The sequence below is a fragment of the Mustela nigripes genome, chromosome 12, assembly GCF_022355385.1.
Source record: "Mustela nigripes isolate SB6536 chromosome 12, MUSNIG.SB6536, whole genome shotgun sequence".
Classification (NCBI taxonomy): Eukaryota; Metazoa; Chordata; class Mammalia; order Carnivora; family Mustelidae; genus Mustela; species Mustela nigripes.
The window spans coordinates 140,065,607-140,083,567 of record NC_081568.1 but is presented as its reverse complement, the minus strand read 5'-3'; the positions used below and the strand labels follow the sequence as shown (position 1 = coordinate 140,083,567).

At 37.2% G+C, this 17,961-nt stretch overlaps 1 non-coding gene across 1 annotated transcript; it reads right to left on the bottom strand.

The window, feature by feature from the left end:
* Positions 1-1,995: 1,995 nt before the first annotated feature.
* LOC132028969 (U6 spliceosomal RNA) lies at positions 1,996-2,105 on the bottom strand. The gene has a single exon (XR_009407619.1). It is a non-coding gene; the product is annotated as a U6 spliceosomal RNA (small nuclear RNA).
* Between the last annotated feature and the right edge of the window lie 15,856 nt (positions 2,106-17,961).

Sequence of the window (17,961 nt, the reverse complement as noted above, 5' to 3'; positions counted from 1 at the left end):
TATATTCATACTCTGCTTTCTCTTCAGATCACATAAATCTTTCACCTTTTACTAAACATGTGTATTCATGTGTCTGTGTATGTGTGTGTGTGTAGCACTGGTATTATTTCTTATTTAAATATTTGATAGAATTCACCAGTAAAATGATCTGGGTCTGGAGATTTTCCTTGCTGGTAGATTTTAACTATAAATCAATATCTTTAATAGATACAGGGTTATTGAAATTTTGGGGTTTTTTTTTTTGTTTGTTTTATTTTTTCTTGAGTGAGCTTTGGTAGTTTGTATTTTACAAAGAATTTATGTGTTTCACTTAAATTGTCAAATTTATTTAGAGAAAGTTAGCCATAATATTTCTTTATTTAATGTGATCTTTAGTATAATGAGTTTTAGATCTATCACCTGGTACTTGTTATTTATTTATTTATTTTCCTGTCTTTTTTCCCCCACTGGCCAAACTTTTCTTCTTTTCTGCCTTTTTTTTTTTGACTAACTGATTATTCTTATGATTCTATTTTATCTCTTTTGTTGTCTTAATAGATAATAATTCTTATTATACTATTATGAAGTTGCTTTATGGTTTGAGGCACACACCTAAAACTTACCATTGTCTACCTCCAGGTGATAGTTATGTCACTTCACATATAGTGCAAGAACGTTCCAATAATATTTTTCTATTTTTCCCCTTTTGGTATTTGTGCTATTGTTGTCATACACTTCACTGATATATAAATGCTATAAAGCCCTCATTATATTTTTAATGTTTTGTTTAAGTCATTTTCTTTTAAAAAATATTTAAATAACAGTAGGAAAAAAATCTTATATATGCTCACAGAATTACCATTTCTGGTGTGTTAATGTTCATTTGTGTAATTACACATTTTCATTCGATAAAATTCCCTGTGCTTAAAGGGCTTCATTTAACATTTGTTATATGCAGGCCTGTTGCAAATGAATTATTTCAGTTTTTGTATGTCTGAATGAAAAGACATTTATTTTGTCTTCTTTTTGAGAGATAGTTTGGGTATAAAATTCTAGGTTGATAGTACTAAAATCCTTTAAAGTATTTCTTAAAGTACTTTAGAGATATTGCTCTGTCTCTAATAAGTAGTCTGTTGTTATTCTTATTTTTGCTCTTCTCTGTGTAATGTGTCTTTTTCTCCTAGTGCTTTAAGATTTTCTCTTTATCACTGTTTTTGAGCAATTAGATCATGATGCATACTTACGTAGTTTTCTTCATATTTTTTGTGCTTAGGTTTTGTTAAGCTTTACATATTTAGTTATTGTCCAATTTGGAGATTTTTTTTTTAAAGATTTTATTTATTTATTTGATAAAGAGAGAGATCACAAGTAGGCAGAGAGGCAGGCAGAGAGAGAGGGGGAAGCAGGATCCCTGCTGAGCAGAAAGCCTGATGTGGGGCTCAATCCCAGGACCCTGAGATCATGACCTGAACCAAAGGCAGAGGCTTAATCCACTGAGCCACCCAGGTGCCCCATATTTAGAGATTTTTAAGCCACTATTTCTTTAAATACCTTTTTGTCCTCTCTTCCCCTTCTTTGAAGACTCTAACTGTGCATATAATGTGCCACTTAATATTGCCCCACAGGTCACTGATGCTCTATTCATTGTTGTTCTTAAGTCTTGTTAAAAAATGTTTTCTGGTTCTCAGTTGGGATTTTTTTTTTATTTTTATTTTTTAATTGAAGTATAGTTGACATATGTAAGTTTCACCTGTACAGCATAGTAATTTGACAATTCTATACATTACGTAGCATTCACCATAATAAGTGCAGTTTACCATCTGTCACCATACAATGTTATTACAATGTTATTGATTCTATTCCCTATGCTGTACTTTTCACCCCCATGACTAGTTTATAACTCTGTGTTTGTTTTACATCTTAATCTCCTTCACCTGTTTCATCCATCCCCCCGCCCCCACCCTGCTCACTTCCCTCTGGCATCTACCATTTTTTACCCTGTATTTATGAGTCTTTAAAAATATGGAATGCTTCACAAATTTACTTATCATCCTTGTGCAGAAGCTCTGCTCATCTTTTCTTTCTTGTTCCAGTTTTATTATGTGTGCTGCTGCCACAGTGAGTACTGCAATTGTTTGTGTTGCTGTATCTTCTAGTTCACTAGCATTTTCTTCTACAGTGTATGATCTGCTATTAATCCTATCAAGTGCATATCTCCCCTCAGATGTCCTAGTTTTATCTCATCTTGTTAATCCCTTTGTAGTTTTAAACATAAATTCAGTTTATTTATTTTTTATTCCTCCAAGGTTTTACTTAACACGTTCAGTCTTCTGCCTTTTTGAGCACATAGAATGCACTTATAATATCCATTTTAATGTTCTGGTCTGCTAATCCCATCATCTGTGTCAGCACTGAGTCAGTTTTGATTGGTTGGGGTTTTTTTGCTCACTCTGTGTAGTTTTTTCCCTCACTTCTTATGCCTGCTAATTTCTGACTGGATGCCAGACATCATGAATTTTTCCTTGTTGAGTATTTGAACATTTTATGTTCTTATATTTGAATTTTGTTCTGGAGTGGTGGTTAAATTACTTGGATAAATTTTGATTCTTTGATCTTGTTTTTAATATTTATTGGGCAGTATCAGCATAACATTTAGCCTAGAGATAATTATTTTCTAGATCTGATGCAAGACTGTTCTCAATCTCTACCCAATGTCTTTATGAATTTTGAGGCTGTCCAGTCTGGCTTCTGCTAACAGGTTTTATTCTCAGTGTTTTGTGAGTGTCTATTCTTATTTCCTCTAATCTTTCAGTTGTATTTTTTCCTCTTACCCCCTGGTAGTCCAATCACATGCAAACTCTGCTTAATACTAATTGGAATCTTCACGAAAATCTCCCGAGTTTTTGCTGTTTATCCATCTTCTCTTTGATTTTCTGCTCTGTGAAATTTAGTGTCTTTGTTTTCCTGGTCTATCAGATATGTTTCTTCATCTCAGGGAACATTCTGGGCCCACCCCAGATTCTGTGCTTCAGTCTGGAAACTCTTTCAAGGAAATCAATAGGGACAATCAGAGACAGATTCTTGTTTCTCATGTCTGCTTTGTAGCCCAGTGTTCAATGTTTTAAAAGCCTTTGTTTCGTATATTTTGTTTAGGTTCTTATCTTTTTAGTTTATACTGTAAACTTAGGCCATTTAATTCATTTTGGGCAGAACTGGAAGTCACAGATTTGCTGAATAAAATAGGCATCAGGTTGTTTTACAGATTTTGATATATACAAGTTTTCTTTTAATAGAACAGAAGTTATGTGTTCTAAATAGTAGAATAATTCACGATTATAAATCTGACAAGGAATTGTTCTGAAGGAAGAGGCACCCCTACATATGGTTTTCCTATGAAAATTAGCTATAACACCTGACTTAATTAAAAACTTTAAGATAGGGGCACCTGGGTGGCTCAGTGGGTTAAAGCCTCTGCATTCAGCTCAGGTCATGATCCCAGGGTCGTGGGATAGAGCCCCACATCGGGCTCTCTGCTCAGCGGGGATCCTGCTTCCCCCTCTCCTCTCTGCCTGCCTCTCTGCCTACTTGTGATCTCTGTCTGTCAAATAAATAAATAAAATCTTAAAAAAAAAAAAAAAACCTTTAAGATAGTAACATTGTGTAAGGACAATGAGCTAAGTTGATTTTGCAGTATTTAACAGAAATATTTTTGGGTAAAAACTGGGATATATCATGGGTATGGTAACAAACAGTATAAATTGTAGAGAATCCTCAGGCTCAAGACATGGACTTTTTCGTGACTTTGTCAGTGAATTTACTTTTAAATATGGCAATCATGATTTATCCATGTTTTTGTCAGGAGAGTCTTTGTACCATTTGAGAAATTAACTTATTAATATTATCCTAGTGCACATCCTTGCCTCAACTTACATTGAAGATCTAAGGAAACACTTGAGCTTTTAGTTTATATTAAAATCCCCTCTCAGTAAGTTTGATGTTTCTCTGAACAAGTGTTCAAAAATAGTTATTCAGAACATGTGAAATGTATCAAACCAGCTCATCAGTTGTAACGAATGTACCATCATAATGAAGGATGTCAATAGCGAGGGAAATTGGGGGTGTAAGGAAAGGAGGTACATAGGAACTCTTTACACTTGCCACTGAATGTTGCTTTCAACTTTAGAATTCTCTAGTGAATACATTTTATTATTAAAAAAAATGGCACCCTTTATAAATCCCAGTAAAACCATCACTGGGAAAATCATTTGACAGCAAAGAGTTTTGCCCCCTTTGCCATGCTTCCATTCATCAGGAAAGAAAGTAATAACCTGCGGTAAATTTGCAAAATTTGAAAGTTGAAGTATAGACTCCACAAAATGTTCTCTAATCTAAGCTTAAAAAATGAACTGCATTATTCAGTTAGATTGTTTGAATTTATAGTATTGGGGTGAAAGAAGATAGGTGAATTGAAGTTATTGAATTGCAATGAAATTTGACACTGAATTTGAATTTAAGCATTTTACAAATTTTTAAGGCATGTTATCCTAAATGTTAAGACTGTTAAGCAATGATACATTAAAGTTTAGAAGTATACTTGTAAACAGACATCATGTAATGTTATGAAATTGAGTGATGCTAAATATTGTGCTATATAACAGATGTAAGGAGGAGTTATGTGCTGTGTAACACACTGTGAAATACAAGAGTACAAGATGGATGTCACCAACTTAGCACACAAAAATTACAGAGTTTGTTTTTCACATGCTCAGGTGACAAGACCCAAAAAACCACAAGTAATCGATAAACAATTTTTGCACTTTCCAACATTTAATTTTTAGATGTAGATTTGACAGTATCAGCTAAGGTTGTATATATATTATCTATTGTTTTAGGTGCTAAAACTGTATTTTGAGTGGTGTGCTAGAGTCAGTTTATACTCTGTTTAGGACTGATTTTTAGATATTCAGGATTTTTTGGAATTGTAGTAAGCACACTTAAAATGAGATCTACCATCTTAACAGATTTTTAAAGTATATAATATAGTATTAATTATATATATATATATATATATAGTATTAATCTGTACAGCAGATCTGTAGAACTTACTCATCTTACATAACTGAAACTTTATACCTATTGACCTGTAACTCTCCATTTCCACCTTCTCCCAGCCTCTGACAAGAGGCATTTTACTTTCTATTGCTATGAGTTTGACTTTTTATAGACACCTCATGCAAGTTGAAGCATGCAATATTCTTCCTCTATAAGTTTATTTCGTTTAGCATCATATCTTGACCTAGTTGTTAACCATTGGTAGCTTGAAATAGCCAGTGCTAGGAATATTTACACCATGGAAAATGGAAAACGCCAGAAGTCAGGATTTTGTTCATTTGTTTTATTTTGTTTTCTTTCCAGAGAGCTAGTTTAACAGCACATTTCTAAAGACATTACTGGAAATATTTGGTGGTTTACAATTTTTTTTCTTAACTCCTTGCCAGGCTCAGTCATTTTTGTTATTCTATCAGATCTTCATAGGCGTTTGGGTTGTGATCAGTGACTGGGGAAAGACACAAGTATTTTACTAGGTAGATCAAAGAGAGCTGGAAGCAGTACTCCCAGCTGATTGAGGACCATGAAGATTTACTTCAGTTGTATGACTTATTGCCTGGTCTGTTCAGCCTGGAGATCCACCAGTACATTTGTGTCACAGAGTCTGGGAAGGCTACCATTTCAGGAGAGTAAGACAGCCTAGGAGAGCATGAAGTTTGAGGTATTAGAAACTAGCAGCCATCAGAGAAAGACCCTGACATGTGGAAACTTTGGAACCAATGCCTGAGCGGGTAGATTCAGTTTTCTAAGGGGAGAAGGATAGTGAAGGTTGAGTTACTTCATTCTCCGCTGGACACAACTCCAGTACTTATTTTTTGGATCTATCTTTGGGTATGCACACATGCATCTATCTTTGGACACACATACACCTTTAGGACCTGACCCATTTTATGCAGAACATCTGTTTCTCTCCCTGGATGGAAATTGAAGATACATAGCTTACACCATTCAGAAGAAGAAGAAGAAAAAAAAAAAACTCTTATGAAAACTCCAGTGAGTTGCATAAACTCCCATGGCTGATGCTGAGAAGAGACTGTGAAGAGACGACACCTCTCAGACATTGATAGGAGGGAAAGGTTTAAGGTAGGAGGGCACCAGGATCAGGGGTTTCTGGACTCCACAGAAAGAGGAGGTCATGGTACCAGAAGTTTTTTCCAGATATATCATTCTAGAGTAATTAATTATTCTGGTGGGTAGTTTCTATTCTCTTAGAATAAGTGCATAGAAACAAGTGGTAGATCACCAAAGTATGGTTTACTGTGAAGCTAGAGAAAGTTAAGATTACATTGGAAATACCCTAGCAGTGACTCAGATAGTCATGTGCTTTCGTAGAGTTAGCCTTTTTGTAGGCTATTTTAACTGCATTTGATTGGGATTAATGCCTCTCCCTACTGCAACTTCTCATCCGCCATACTTCCTTTCCTTGCAGGTGGTAGCCATAGACATTCATGTAGCCCTTCTAATGGGAGATTGTGCTGAAGATACATATTTTGAGGCATAATTTGAAAAGATGTTTAGAATTATTTAATATAACAGAAAGCAATTTCACTTGACTATTAATAATTCCCAAGGTTTATTTATAAAGCCAGAATTTATTTTGAATTTTTTGCCCAAGGGTCTATAAGGTTGATATTCAATAATATTTTTTATCAGGTAAACTTAGAAATAAAATAATACGTTAAAAATATTACCTAAGCAGCAAAATAACTCCCAGATAAGTGCTTGGATGTTTTCAGTGAGTGTTAAGAAACAGGACTTCCTGATCTTGTGAGAGAGCTGAGTATTAATAGAGAGCTAAATTTCTCTGTATGAGATACTTGAGATTATAGGAGTAAGAGATGCATATTTAGAGTCTGGTTTGGTTTGGTTAGTTGAGTAAAAGAGAAGAAAAGACAATATATTGGAATTGAATATTTGAGGAGACCTTTTACAAAGTCTGGCAATTTAGAAGCTTTAAAGGAAAAGATAGATATATGTGAATAGATATACGTGACTGTATGCATTGCATATGTACTTTTGCATGCCAAGGATATCATAAACAGCAGCAAAAACTAAGGAATATATTGGGAAATTACAGAGCAGTAGAGTACAAAATACAAAATAATTCTTACAAAATAATGGAAAAAAGATAAATAATCCCATAAAAAATGAACAATGAATATAAAAAGAACAATTTGTAGAAAAGATAATGGCAGGTAAACTTACACTTAGTCTCATTGTATTTTGAGAAATGAAAATTAAAGTAACAGTGAGCATTTATTTTACCTCCATGAGATTGGCAGCTAGTCAAATTAGTGATAATTTCTTTCACTGGCATGGATGCTGGGGAAAAGTGTACACTCATGTAATTGTAGTAGAAATATGTGTTATTATATCCTTTTAAATGAGCAATTTGGCAAGATCTATAAAATTTAAATGTACATATAAACTTTGACCCAGCAATAAGGCTCTATTCTGTTCCACTGATCTATGTGTCTGTTTTTGTGCCACTGCCTCACTGTCTTGACGATTACAGCTTTGTAATAGAGCTTGAAGTCGAGAATTTTGATGCCACCAACTTTGGCTTTCTTTTTCACATTCCTCTGGGTATTCAGGGTCTTTTCTGGTTTGTCCCACATAAATTTTAGGATTATTTTTGCCATTTCTTTGAAAAAAGTTGATGGTATTTTGGTAGGGACTGCATTAAATATGTAGATTGCTTTAGGTAGCATAGACTTTTTCACAATATTTGTTTTTTTAATCCATGAGCATGGAACGTTTTTCCATTTCTTTGTGTCTTCCTCAATTTCTTTCATGAGTACTTTATAGTTTTCTGAGTACAGATTCTTTGCCTCTTTGGCTAGGTTTATTCCTAGGTATCTTATGGCTTTGGGTGTAATTGTAAATAAGATTGACTCCTTTCTTCTGTCTTGCTGTTGGTGTATAGAAATGCAACTGATTTCTGGGCATTGATTTTATATCCTGATACTTTACTGAATTCCTGTACAAGTTCTAGCACATTTGGAGTGGAGTCTTTTGAGTTTTCCACATAAAGTATCATATCATCTGCAAAGAGTGATAGTTTGACTTCTTTGCTGATTCAGATGCCTTTAATTTCTTTTTGTTGTCTGATTGCCGAAGCTAGGACTTCTAGTACTATGTTGAATAGCAGTGGTGATAGTGGACAGCCCTGCCTGTCCTCCTGATCTTAGGGGAAAAACCCTCCATTTTCCCCCACTGAGAATGATATTCGCTGTGGGATTTTCATAAGTGGCTTTTATAATATTGAGGTATGTACCCTCTATCCCAACACTGTGAAGAGTTTTGATCAAGAAAGGATGCTGTACTTTGCCAAATGATTTTTAGCATCTATTGAGAGTATCATATGGTTCTTGTGCTTTCTTTCATTAAAGTATTGTATCACATTGATTGATTTGCGGACATTGACCAAACTTGCAACCCAGGAATAAATCCCACTTGGTCATGGTGAATAATCCTTTTAATGTACTGTTGGGTCCTATTGAATTTCACATATCTATTTCTGTTTCTGGTAACTTTTGAGTTTAATCTCTGCCTTATGACCCAATGGCTACTAGAAAAATGTGCAATATTTACCTCTGTTTTGTTACAGAAAAATCTGTAAACGTACTCAGACACATACTACAGACTTGACTCACTAACTCAGGCTTTATAGAGCTTCCCTGCCAGCAGTCACAGCTCTGGAGTTAGGGATGGATGTGGGTATTATATTCTGTCTGGGCCTGACCCCTCAATCTGGCAGCAGTTGAGCGGGTAGGAAGATGAAGGGTTGCCTCTGGAGGCCCCCATCATCTCCCTGTCCTCACCATATGCCTTACCCCCATTCTTTTCCCCTGCCATGCAAGTGCTCTTGTGGTCTATCCCCCACCGTTCCAGCAACCAAGTCAACCAGGGAACTGTAAGAATGGAGAATGCTGAGGTGAATGTCCTCCTATCCTGAAAGGCCCCTGCCCCCAACCCCATTCATCCCTTAGGAGTATGATGAGGAGCCTGGCCTCAGCTCAGGGCCCACTGCTGGGCAGGGGACCTAGAGAGGTTAGCCTAGGTCCAGAGAGTCATTCCTGGCCTTGATAAGGCCTTTTTGGCACACATACATCCACATCACAGCTTTCAGACACTGCCTTCGATGCACTGTCTGTCCGTCTCTGTTAATAAAGACCTGTTGAACAGTTAAAAAAAAAAATTGCCATGGCTTAATCCATGGGAGATCAAGGACTTTCAGATCTCTGAAGTTCTCACATTTAAAGATCTGTGCATCATCTCTAATAATCCCATGCTGTGAAGCTATCATTGTCACCTTCTATTTGGCGGCAGTGGCCCCCTCACCACCAACTGAAAGATAAACTGAAGCCAACCATTATTTGAAAAAATATTTTGGGTGAAGAAAAGATTTCAGAACTGAAGTATTCTACCACATTTGCAAAATAAAACCTTGATATTCAGCACTGTCACAGTTTCCTTGATGTACCACAATGAGATCAACATTTGGCTTTGGGTTTTGTTGAATCTGTCAAGGCTTTAGAGCTTGATGTCATTGCTGTCTTGTTTTATTTTGTTGTTGTTGTTTGTTTTTTTAAAGATCTTATTTATTTGAGAGAGAGAGAGAGAACAGTAGCAGGGCGAGAGGGAGAGGAAGCAGACTCTTCAGTGAGTGTGGAGCCTAACATGAGACTTGATCCCAGGACCTCAAGATCATGACTTGAGCCAAAGTCAGATGCTTAACTGGCTGAGCCATCCAGGCCCCTAGTTTGTTTCTTGACTAAGCTCCTGTTTTCTGCATCATTACCTCTAGTTTATCTTGCACAGTCTGTTGGACTGAAGCATCTTTGTCAAGAGTCTTTCGCCACATAAGAACCTAGAATGGCTCAGAGCCCTTGGTGGCCTCTCATGGTTTTGCTGGTTGTATGGGTTTATCATTTTCTGTCTATCTTTTCCATTAGTTCTTCAGCAACTGCATATGAAATTGGTTCATACTTTGCTACTCTCTTCATGTATCATTAGCATTTCTTCTTGACACATAGCCTTTACTGTTTAAACTGTATGTGCTGTTCACTCTACAGGAGTCTCTTCTAGATGACTTCTTCCCCGCTCTGTGGCTGACCTCATGTCTTTGCTTTACTCTGAAGCATTTTCTCATCAATCTCATGGTTAACCCAGCACCTGCTCTTGACTTTCTCACATACTCAGAATTTATTCCACACAGTTTTGTTCTACATTTGGTTATGAAAATAAGAAATATATAAGAATATGAAATATATAAGAATATGAAAATAAGAAATATGAAAATAAGAAAGACTGTTTAGAATGCTGTCTTGGGGAAAAAAATACCTGAAAAACTGCAAGCCGAGATGAAGGGCTCCCCATGCAGACCTATAGATGGACTACTCATTGACCTCAAAACCACAGCTTGTGATGTACTCACAAGCTGGTAGAATACTACCAAAGCCCCTGCTTTTGTGCCAGAAGCAAGGGAAATGATGGTATTCTGACTACAAACATCTATAGTACTAGATCCTTAAGATGCCTCTGTTACCGTATTTACTCTTGAATAAGACTGTGTCCTCAGGGACCAAATGTGATGACTGCGCATTATGTAGGAATTTCAAAGTACTTAAAAATTTCTCTGTTCCGTTAAAAGACTTGGGTGTATGAGTGTGTGTAAGGTTAATTAACTCCCTTCCCTGAAACCAAACTGTTAAATAAGAAACATTAAAAAAAAAAAAAAGGGAAGGATTTTCAGCTCCCTCCAGTTGAGAAAGGAGGCTGAAATCTGATTATAAGGCTTCACTTTTTTCATTTACACATGAAATGTATTGTGTACTAAAGGGGGAAGAAGGAAAGAAACTGGAAATAACAATGTGTTAGACAATTTTGGAGATATGAGCAAAGACAAGTGAAAAAAAAAATAATCCTGTGTGTCTGAACTTGCTAAGTCTGGGACTTCCCTCTGAGCCATGGGACCACATACTGACCTGGCTTTTTGCCAAGGAGAGTGGAAAAGTTAGCGATATATATATATATATATATATATATAGAGAGAGAGAGAGAGAGAGAGAGAGAGAGAAGCAAAGTATGACCCAATTTCATATGCAGTTGCTGAAGAACTAATGGATAAGATAGACAGAAAATGATAAAAAAAGTAATGAAGTCATTTCTGAAATATGTGTGTGTGTACACACACCATATGGGGCTGTACAACTCACTGCAGTTGCTCATTTTCCAATAACCCAGTATCAAAATAGGGCCCAACATGGGGAGACCCTCAATAAATGCCGGCATACAAACTGAATTCTTACTGTGTATCTTTCATGAGATGTACAAACATATACATGATTGATTCTTAACCAGTATGATTTGATAAGCTTACATAGGTAATTTATGACTTTTGTTCCTTCATTTTCTCAGTGGTTCCTTCATTTTTCTCAGTGTTTCATTCTATTATTGGTCAACAAATGGGTCATACTGTTCATTAATTTTTTTATTATCATCCTCATGCATAAACACTATTCATGTGCCACACCCATACTTTTCAGATAATTTAGCAGAACAAACATGCTTCTATGTTAAGAACAATACTGCCAACCCACGTAACATGCCACACATGTAGAGTCTCTATATTAACCCCCCCAAAAGATGACTACCCAGTGAAACTCTAATATAAAACTCCTTCCACCATCCTTACCAGTCACATAAAGCAGATGATAGAGCCCATGCAATAACCAAGATCATTCACTTTCAGTGGTTATTGACTATTTACTATAATCACAGATGCATATGTCTACATATTTATTTAAAAAAAAAACTGGGAAACATTTTTGCCCTATATGCTTGATGGGTATGTGTGTGTGTGTGTGTGTGTGTGTGTGTGTGTGTGTGTGTGTTGAGGGGGAATGTGGGGTGATTGGAAGAGCAACTGGGGAGACAGATGAAGAGTTGAGGAATTGCTGACTGCCTTTTTAGAAAACATGCAACTTGAATTCATCACTACCTGCTGATGTCCATGATCAACACTGTAAATAGGGGTTCTTGTTACTTTACAAAAAAGTAATGAAGCCATTTCTGAAATAGTCTGAGTGAAAGGAACGCTGTCTTTTGAGGTTCTGATATAGGAAGTGATTTAAGCTTATAGCCGTGATAATAAATTCTATAGGATTATTCAAAGGAATCCAACATTCTTCATGAACTTCTTGAGGAAAGCATGTTTTTCAAGATTCTTTCTGCTGAAAAGTCTAAATTGGCTTTTTTCTCCTTGGTTCTGCTTAACGGCTAATTTCTTAAACTATTAATATAATAGAGGTAGACAGAAATGTACTTGCCAAGGCCCTCTTTGAAAAACAAAATTTTACTTTGTTTTCAGGAACAGTTACTGAAATTAATGCAGAGGTTTATGAATTTTTCCAAGGCCACATAGAAACTTTCTAGACTATTATGAATCTCTGTTGCTTTTGCTTAAAGGGTATCCATTTCTTACTCTTCTAAGTAATAGCCCCTCAACTTTTCTTTGGGGATACCATTCCTTTTGAACTGTGAGTCCATGGGAGACCACACCTACCCCAGGATGGGCATATCACTCAACATATTTGACTGTCATTTCCCCTAGAGATACAAATTGTTTTAGAGATAATATCAGAAACTAATAACTTAGCACTTACTGGCTGCTGAGCAGTGTTGTAAGTACTTTAGATGCAGTAACTAATTTAATCCCACAAATAATCCGGCAAGTAGATAATACCTTAGAGCTTATATAAATCATTTGTCCCCCAGTTGATTTAGGCAATAAGTACTGTTTTACAGCTAACAAGATTAAAGCTTACCAAAGTTTAACAATTTGATCAGAGAAACACAATTACTAAACCCTGAGCCTTGATGGGAACCAGTTGTTCTAGCTGTAGAGTCCGTGATCTTAACCCAAGGGCTTAAGTCCTTAGTCATTCTAATTATGAAAGTTGTGCTGAAATTATTGGAAAGGAGAGCTTTCTTTCTTTTTTCTTTTTAAAAAGATTTATTTATTTGAGAGAGAGCGAGTGAGCAAGTAGTGAGGGGAGGGCAGGAGAGAGAGAGACGTGAAGCAGACTCCTTGCTGAGCGCAGAGCTGGACACAGGGTTAGATCTCAAGACCCCATGGCCTTGACCTGAGCCAAAATCAAGACCCAGCTGCCAACTGACTGAGCCACTCAAGGCGCCTCAAGGAGATGCTTTCTTATTTTGTGGGGTTACTGCATTGCTCGGATGCAGACCTGGAGATGCTAGAGTAGCCATCTTGCCGTCTCTTTGAGAGGCTGCAAAAGAGACAGGAATAACAGAGACAGAGAGATAAGAGACAGATTCCATCACATGATCTGAAGCTGATACCCCTTGGGATTTTAAATTGTGTGAGCCATTTAGTCTCTGTTTTTAAACCAGTTTAAGCCCGTTTGAGTTGCATTCCAGTCACCTGTTGTTGGGATGTTCCAATCCATAGATGTGCATGTAACTTGAATCCTAATAATGGGCTATTGAGAATTGAGGGAGTGTGGAGGGGAAGAAATAAAAAATTAAAAATGCATAGTAAACCTGTCCAAGGCCACATTATGGAAGCAGATCTCACTCCAGACACACACGAGTCTGGGCTGTAAGTGTCCGCTGGGGTTCATTTAATTTGGATTTCAAACTGGAACACTATGTGAAATGGTGATTTTTTAAGTTATAAAAAGAGGGAAATGTAATAAACAAGTATGTTCTCATGCTAATAAGTAACAAGAGGGAATTTTAGTCTTGAAAAGAGGGAAAAGTAATTTGGTTATCTCTTGAGTGTTAAAATACACCAAACACTGTTCTAAGTGCTGTCTTGTATTTTATTATTTAAGTGTCCCAACACAGTGCAGAGGAAAATATTCCCATGTGTGGAGACTTAGGTTTGGGATGTTAAACTATCCAAAGTAAAGATGAAAGTGTTCTGTCTGCAGCTGACACTTGGTCGGAAAACCAGATGACTTATCCCTGATTAACTCTCTCTTTTCTCCCTCCATGCAAGAGTCTTGTACAGCTTAATTCCAGTCTCCACAGCAGATAGCAGTGAGCATATGACACGTTTCATGCTAATGAACTTTAAAAAGAACTCTCTTTGGGGATTCTGAAAAGTACTAGAAGGTACATATGCATCTGATTCCCTGCAGTTTCCTCTTATATTTTGAAGTGAACATGGACTCAATTCTTGGGGCATTAGCAGCTGTTTTATAACTATGGTGGGAGAGGCAAATTCTTGAAAGGATGGTAGAACATAAAGAAAGAGGGGACCTGGGATTTGAGGAAAGATTGCCAAACTCCAAATTTTTTTTCTTAGGGTAGATGATTAAATGTTTTTATTGCTTATCTTGTTATTACTTGCAGCCCACCATGTATTTATAATTTCTTATTTTCCACCAAAGATTCTTGTAATATATAGAAGAATGTATATCTGATATATATATCTTATATATATATATAGAGAGAGAATATATATCTAATTCTTCTAATGTCCCTGCTGTTTTTCTTATAATACAACCTTTATTCACCAGTATTTTCTTGCTGCTTCTTCAATGAAAATGGAATAGTTCACCAATATCTTACTTGAAGATCATTATACATAAAACAAATCTATATATATGTGTGTGTATTCAACATGTAATATTATATTCTGAACACATAAAACCTATGCTAGCTAAATTTAAATTCCTTCTCCTTTCTTCAAACTCTTACACTTAATTTTTCTCTTCGAATCTCACCTCCTCCCCTCTCAGTCTTTTCTTTGCATTTGTAACGCTGGAGTGTACAGTCAGGCACAAAAATCTGTGGCTTCAGTATTTTAAGATGATGCTACTTTTCTGTTGGTTAGGTTGGAAAAAGCATAATGATAAGATTGTTTTGTGCCAGTATGGTGTTTACATATAAAAACTTATAAAAAGATCCAAAAGGATGCATGAAGTCAAAGACTATGTATGTTTAAGACAGAGTCAGAAGTCTGTGACTTCCTAGCTTTCATCATACTCACATCAGACTCTTAAAGAAACAGTCCTACAGCAGACTCCCTGCTGAGTAGGGAGTCCGATGCAGGGCTCGATTCCAGGATCCCAGAATCAAGACCTGAGCCGAAGGCAGACACTTAACTGACTGAGCCACCCCTGTGCCCCTTCATGTATTTTTTTTTAGAAGTTCTTTTTTTTTTTCAGTCCTTAAAAACGCAAAAGTAATTTAGAATCCTCTCTTTTGAAAATATCTATCATGCAGTAGTTGGAAGCAGATTGTCATGCTGTAATTAATTCATTAATTGATTGATTAATTCGGTCTTAATTTTTGGGCCCCCCAAAATTATGGTTGAGCTGTGTTTATGGTTGAGCTGTGTGTATTTACACCTGATGGTTGAGCTGTGTGTATTTACAAGAACTGAATACCTGCATGTCTCAGGAAGGCAGACAGCCTGGCCTTGTTCTCAGGACACAAAATGAGAAGGCAAGGAGGCATTAGAATGGATCAACAACCAGTGAACCCCCAAACCAGTTCACAGGGGTCTGAATTTGAAAAGGGAAGGAAAAGAAGAAACTTTATATTTTCTCGACTGGGCAATAGAGAGATCTGAGAGAGTGGACTCTGGTAAGAATTCTCACCACTAAGCTTTTTCAAGTTTTTCTAAGATCCTATCTGCAGGCTCAGGTGGGATTTAAAGTAGAGAGTGTAGCCCTACTATCTGCCAGAATTTGGCGAGATTTTTCATTATTTTTTTTTAAGGGTGTCATGACTTCTTTTTTTTTTTTTTCAAGTTAGCTCTAGGCTCAACATGAGGCTTGAACTCACGATCCCGAGATCAACAGTCTCATGCTCTACTAACTGAGCTGGTCTTGACTTTCTATTAATTTTTTTTTTAAAGATTTTATTTATTTATTTGACAGACAGAGATCACAAGTAGGAGAGATGCAGGCAGAGAGAGAGGAGGAAGCAGGCTCCCTGCCGAAGCAGAGAGCCCAATGCGGGACTCGATTCCAGGACCCCAGGATCATGACCTGAGCTAAAAGTAGAGTCTTTAACCCACTGAGCCATTCAGGCGTCCCTCTATTAATTTTTAATTTTAGTTTTTCTATGGCTGATTAAAGGAATAATGATAGCAGTTTACTGGAGCGTCCCTTGTCCCATCAGCCCTGAGAGGGGGCCATACAGAGGTCCACCTTTGAGGCCAGCTGTGGGAACATTCCAGTTGGTGTCAAAGGATTTACACAAAACCTTTGAGGACAATCTTTTTTCTAGTGTCAGAGTTGATCACAAAAGAGAATGCTTTCTGGGCCAGTGTTTTGATTAGGGACCCGTAGGAGGTTGAAACAGGGGAGGCCGAGGTGTTTCAGTTTGCTGGGCTTGGAGCTGTTGTAGTTTTAAGGCCACTAATGTGGTGGACTTTGTTTATGGTCCTGTGGTCTCTCCAGAGTGGAAAGGCCATGCAGAAAGAGGATTGGGGGCGCCTGGGTGGCTCAGTGGGTTAAAGCCTCTGCCTTCGACTCAGTCATGATCCTGGGGTCCTGGGATCAAGCCCTGCATCTGGCTCTCTGCTCAGTGGAGAGCCTGCTTCTCCTTCTCTCTCTGCATGTATCTCTGCCCACCTGTGATCTCTGTCTGTCAAATAAATAAATAAATAAAAAAAAAAAGAAAGAGGATTAGTAGATTCTGAGCATTAATGTAAAGGAGGGTAGAGAGGAGTAGTAGGCGTCACATCAGTCTGACATTATTTTTTTAAATTTTTTTATAAACATATAATATATTTTAACCCCTGGGGTACAGGTATGTGAATCACCAGGTTTACACACTTCACAGCACTCACCATAGCACATACCCTCCCCAATGTCCATAACTCCACCACCCTTCTCCCAACCCCCCTTTCCCCAGGAACCCTGTTTGTTTTGTGAGATTAAGAGTCACTTATAGTTTGTCTCCCTCCCAATCCCATCTTGTTTCATTTATTCTTCTCCTACTCCCCTAACTCCCCACGTTGTATCTCCACTTCCTCATACCAGGGAGATCATATGATAGTTGTCTTTCTCCAGTTGACTTATTTCACTAAGCATGATACCCTCTAGTTCCATCCACGTTGTCGCAAATGGCAAGATTTCATTTCTTTTGATGGCTGCATAGTATTCCATTGTGTATATATTACCACCCCTTCTTTATCCATTCATCTGTTGATGGACATCTAGGTTCTTTCCATAGTTTGGCTATTGTGGACATTGCTGCTATAAATATTTGGGTGCACGTGCCCCTTCGGATAACTACGTTTGTATCTTTAGGGTAAATACCCAGTAGTGCAGTTGCTGGGTCATAGGGTAGTTCTATTTTCAACATTTTGAGGAACCACCATGCTGTTTTCCATAGTGGCTGCACCAGCGTGCATTCCCACCAACAGTGTAGGAGGGTTTCCCTTTCTCCGCATCCTCACCAGCATCTGTCATTTCCTGACTTGTTCATTTTAGCCATTCTGACTGGTGTGAGGTGCTATCTCATTGTGGTTTTGATTTGTATTTCCCTGATGCCAAGTAATATGGAGCACTTTTTCATGTGTCTTTTGGTCATCTGGATGTTTATTTTGCAGAAATGTCTGTTCATGTCTTCTGCCCATTTCTTGATTGGATTATTTGTTCTTTGGGTGTTGAGTTTGCTAAGTTCTTTATAGATTCTGGACACTAGTCCTTTATCTGATATGTCGTTTGCAAATATCTTCTCCCATTCTGTCAGTTGTCTTTTGATTTTGTTAACTGTTTCCTTTGCTGTGCAAAGGCTTTTGATCTTGATAAAATCCCAATAGTTCATTTTTGCCCTTGCTTCCCTTGCCTTTGGTGATGTTCCTAGGAAGATGTTGCT